The following is a 5,931-nucleotide window of genomic DNA, read 5'->3' as shown; positions in this document are numbered from 1 at the left end:
ACCTTAATAGTTGAAGATGCTAATTTTGATTAACTGACAGAAGCGAGCTAGGACAACTTTTAAGGAAGGTACAAATCGGTTTTATCATCTCTCTTTACCAAACTCCTCCTTTGGAGAGGGATGGTGGACAGGGGGGGGGGATACCCCTCACCATCCCTCTCCAAAGGGGGAGTTTGGTAAAGAGAGATGGTAAAACCGATTTGTACCTTTCTTAAAAGTTGTCCTAGCTCGCTATCTACTCTTCTATATGCAATTTTCACACTGCCGTAATCTAAACGGAACTATCAATTCTATACTTTCATCTCCTCCTCATCTATCGTATAAAAATTACCACTTCAGTGAGTTATTCGAAATTAGCAACTTCAACTACGTAAATCGTTGACTTCACGCAGAAGTAATACTATACATATAGTCAAAAACTTACCTTAATGTTTCTGGTTAATTGGCATGGTCATGTATGTACCACTTCAATACTTGACGCATTTGACCACAAATGTTTTGTTGCTGGGTACCAGAGATGCCAGATTTACAGACATGTCTGTGAATTTACAGACTTTTATTTTTTTTTCACTGACTTTTTTTTCGTTACAGACATTTACAGACTTTTTAGTTTTTTCACAGATATTTACAGACTTTTCAGTTTTTTTCACAGATATTTACATACTTTTGTAATCGAGTGAAAATTTTAAAATTTATTTGGTTGCACTGTTTTGCATCTTTAATCAAATTACACGTGTGATGCATTTTGCAACACGCATTAGAAATTCGTGCGTTTTCAAATTCACCACACGAACGAGCTGTCACTGTTATAGAGATTATTATTATTTATTATTTAGCTTTATTAAGGAGGCTTTCAGCCTTGGCCTGGTTCGCCTCCACTTATAGAGATTAGTGACGTTTAACGTACGCACGTTTAACGTACGCATCACCGTGTAAAGTTATTTATTATTTTCCTGCAGTTTTAGTGCTGAAAGAAGCAGCCATTTTCGCCGTTTTGTACCTGAATAAGAGTCGTAAACATGTTGAAAAAAGGGAGAAAAATCAAAGGGAACCCAAGAGGAAACCCCATAATGAATTTTTTTCAAAGGATCAGGTAAGCTATAAGTTAACGAGAATCAATATACATACTTGCACTAATCATTATGTTGAGTTCCACGTAATTTGAGGTATCGCACGATGCATTTCGGCGCATGTTAGAATCTGTCCACTTCCCGGGAGGTACCCGGTACAGCTGAAAGAGGCCATTGTGATCATTGGGTCTGAATATGTCCACCATTGATCTTATAGTAAAATTCTAATGTGATGAGTTTTTGATATATCAATCTTTTACGAATTCCCCAGTGGAATCTGGAATTCACAAGATTGTTCATATCTTCGGAACCATAATTCCGATCGGGAAAAAATCAATATCGATCTATGGGGATCTGAAACACATATTCGGGAACTTGTTCTATTCAAATTAGTCAAGCCATCTCTGCGAAAATTTAGTGAGTTACACTCATATGAACTTACATACATACACACACACATACAGAAAAATTTTCCGATCCCGTTGAGATGAGTCTATTGCTATATCCCATTCGTTTCTGCGGGTCTTTGAACGAATTTGTGTTTTTCAAGTGATATCAAGCCTTTCGGTACAACTTGGTGTACGAGAAAGACAAAAAGGTTGGTATCAGCAAATTGAGTTAAATTTAGCGAAATTTTTCTCCCCGAGGTGTGTAATTATTTTGTAAAATGTAATGAATATGTTGCTTGATATATCTTATTTTAAAACTGTGTTAGTGTTTAGCGCCAAGTCATCATACTTGGCTTCGTTGTACAGTACTCTCCATTTCTCGATGATCTTTGTTTCGATATTCCGTCATATCTGAATAGAATCTTAAGAATACTCGGTGATATTGATAATTTTTTTTGGTCACTCATTTGAGCTAACAGTCACAGTCTAGGCAAACCATGTCATTTGTCAATGACAATACTGTCAGTGACGAACATGTGTAGATTTTTTTATTAACAAAATTTGTAACGAAATTAGATGACTTGAGCAACACAATTACATGGAGCCGTTAAAGTAAACAAGCATCTATGTCTTGAGCTGCTTGGACAACAATAATGTGACACAAAATGCATGAAATTACACTTTTTGTTACCAGCTGAATCTTTGTCATTGACGAAAAAATGAATGATATTTTGCCGAAGATTTTTGGGATAATCAAGTCTGTCAGTGACTATGTGATGAACAATTTTGTCAATATCGCGCAAAAGTCTGTCAATGACAATGCCAAATCTCAGCACTGACCCTGATCCTGATTCATCAACACTTTTTGAGCACGAAGTGTTTAGAATCGTATCAATAAGCTTATGAATTGCTCTTTTGATTGTCAATTTCTCCATATTTAGGTGGTGGAATGTTGAATCTCTCACTAAGATATGCTCGTTTCCCCACTGCTGGCGTGCAAACGGATTTCTACACTACATGGCATATAAGATCGACTCAAATATAAGTTTAAATTACTCAAACTCTAGAAAACGTAGTTTACTTGTAGAATGAGTTGAATTTTCCGAGCCTCATAAATCTTTTCGAGTATGACAAAAATCTACTCATTCTAGCAGTTTACTCTCAAAGAATAAATCACATATCCAATGGAAAATATTTATTAGAATTTCACATAACTTTCATGTCAGGTCATGGAAATTGAACCACAAAATCACATGAACCTTACATGTCAAATGAAATTTAAGTGTTTTATCATATAGAAGTCATGAATAATATGTGAAATTCAGATAGATATAATTGGTTTTGTTAATGGAAAAATATAATGTACATTCCCAATGGAAACTACATGAAAACTTTTTCCGTGTACTAATTTCATATGTACATCGAGATGTTGCTCTTATTAGAAATCAAATTCCTGTAAAATTTCGTAAAAGTTTACTCAGTCTATGAGTTAACTACTTTTTCAATAATATGAGCAGTGTTGGCAAAATTATCAATCAAATGATATTCTTCCGCTCTCATACGCTCTAAATATAAGGCGTGATATTGGATCAAAAAATCATGCTTGATATTGATTTTACAAGCTCCTTTGATATTGCGAGACAATTCACAGCATGCAAAAATCAAGCTGAGAATTGACTCGACACAAAAATGATTCCGTTGCACATCGTTTTCTTAGAAAGAGAAAGCATAGTTTGCTATTTCTTTTTAATCTTCACCGTTGACCAGACGTTGAATTCACCAGACACGAAGGGACTGCTGCAAGCCGTTATGGAAATTTCGGTTGCATTTGGGTGTATGTATGTATGTATGTAAGTAGCCACCATCCTAGCTTGGGTCTTGCCCTGCATGCGGCTCCACTCAACAGCAAGATCAAATTCCGTCATCATTCTGAATTCAACATACTGCTGTATGAAGGGCCAAAAAGGGTTGGACGGGCCCGTAAGCAGAGGCACTTACGCGAAACCCGTGGGAATAAGAGAATCTCCTTCCAACAATATGATCCAACAAAATGAATAACGAAAATCGCAATACATGTTAAGCTTTCCACGGGATGGTTTGTTAAAGAAGAGCGCGTCAAATTCATTGCAACTGTTGGAGTGAAATTTAACTATCTAAAATGACAGTACACATTCCCTCCTAGACTCCGGTTGGCACTCCACTCCATTGTCCAGTTACAACTTCAATGATGCCCTGATGCTCCCTCCCCTCCCAGTATTTATTGTAATTTACATTATGAATTTATATATAATCATGTAATATATAATGTATATAAAATATGTAGTAGAATGAAAAATATAATACAAAATAAAGATGTTTTACAAAATACAAATAACCTAGATTATTGGGTCCTATACACACACTTTTTGTTTTATGTTCCATGAAATGACATAATGCATAATTGTATGTTTTGAAAATATAATACTGAAGTATTGAATCAATAGACCGAAAATCGAGGTTATTTGGACATGAGATACTATATTTAAAAGGATACTACCAAACCGACCATCAAACGCACTGCCCACAAAAGCAGACACGTCCCCTCGAAAATGCAATCGAGAAATGTACAAGAACAATCCTCAACTGGAACGTACTCACCAAATCAATATATCCGGGAGCGCATTCCCGATATCGTCGAACGGCAAAAAAAAAGGGAACTCGGTGAGCAAATTTGTGATACGGAATTTTCACTGAAAACAACCGCGAATTTCACCATCTAACTGCGAAACACGTTCAGAAGCATTTTTGGTACACTTTCGATATCAGTTTCTTTCGAAAAAACTTAATTATTTTTTTTGCAAAAATAGTTGCAAGTGAACCAACATCAACACCGATCGTGCCAAGCTCTTTCACGCACCTTGCAGCGCGTACATAAACTGAAATGAAACATTATCACTCGCGATGCAACAAATATCTGGTCCAAAAGAAAAAAAAAAAACTAACAACGCAGAAAGCGCCAAATCTTCTGATGCTTGCAAACATGATCAATCACGTTTTCTTTCTCGATTCTAAAACTTCCCAGAAAGCGAGAAAACCACCAATCACACACGTATAGCCTATAGTCGCTATATTCATAGTCTGGCGGATAGAATTTTGATCTATCAAAAAGCGGAACCAATTCAATATATTTTAGACCAACAATTGAAAAGGCACTATCAACTTTTATAAAAAAAACGTTAATTATTCTGTCCTCGCCAATCGAACGCAAATTACTAGCATCATCGGATAGGGGAAACTTTCCCCAACCCAAAGATGGTGTTAGTTTGCGTAGGCGAGCCTTGAGTCACGAGAAAAGGGTTTCCGAAGTTTTGTTCGCAATAGCTGATGTGCTCTTTTCTGTTGTTGGTCGTGATTTGATCGATTAGTTCCGCTATTTGACAGCTCAATTGGTTCCCGAGATTCTATCCGCCAGACTATGAATATAGCGACTATAGTATAGCCGTCCGGGAGGCAGAGTGCCAGCGCTAAGCCCGCAAATGCAACCGAAACTATGAAAGCGAACGCACGCACAAAACAGAGAACAAACACAACCGTATCCAAATGGGTTCCGTGCGCGAATGGAAATTTCGGTTGCATTTGGGTGTAAAGCAAAAATCATTAAACTCAGTCTCACCACAGTTTGGTGAGATTTTTTTTTAACCATTTATTTAGAACTCTTTCATCTTAGCATCTAGAGACAGTTACAACATAGAATAAAATCCAGTGCTTCTATTGTAAAACTACTGTTGACATCTAAAACAAAGTTTACATAAGCGATAATCATTTTTAGACCCTTGTTTTTCGAATTTCTGTTCGCACTCTTAAATTCAGGTATCAAACACATTTGCAAGGTTAATCTTCGGTTTAAAATTTGCTCGAATTTTGAACAAAGATAATCCCATAGATGGTACACGCCTGCATGTAAAGAGCTTATGTTCAAGGTCTTCGACTGCATTCTAGCAATGAGCACATATTTCACTATCCGTTCGATTCTGCCTGTAGAAAATGGCCGCGTGCGGGATTTTGTTGTTTACTAATAGGTAATACGTTGACTTCGCTTCTACTGATATGGTTCTATGCCGTATGTTTCGCTAAACTTTAGTCCATTGAACGTTAGGATTTTCTTCCATTACTTTTGGTGTTTTAAGTTAACTACAATAAAAATTTTCGATACTACTTGCAGAAGGATTCTTTGACACATTTCCGGGGATGTAAGGTAACTCCTTGGTAATTCTTTTCAGGCATGGATACAATGCAGGGATTCCGTTGACGTTGGGTGGGTTTGACATCTGCGTAACGAAAGATGATGCAAAAGGAGTTTGTTCTTGGCACATCACAAAGCGATTTAGCAGCAATGCTTTACACTTAAGCATCGGAAGGTGAAGATTGAGTCCACCTTTTTACACAGGAAGAGTTGTTTGCTCCATTGCTACTCTAGAAGGATATCGCCCCTA

This window comes from Ochlerotatus camptorhynchus, unplaced genomic scaffold (assembly GCF_037179485.1).
Source record: "Ochlerotatus camptorhynchus isolate MF236.1 unplaced genomic scaffold, CSIRO-AGI_Acam_v1.1 ptg000152l, whole genome shotgun sequence".
Classification (NCBI taxonomy): domain Eukaryota; kingdom Metazoa; phylum Arthropoda; class Insecta; order Diptera; family Culicidae; genus Ochlerotatus; species Ochlerotatus camptorhynchus.
The sequence above is the reverse complement of the archived record's forward strand: the minus strand, read 5'-3'. Positions refer to the sequence as shown.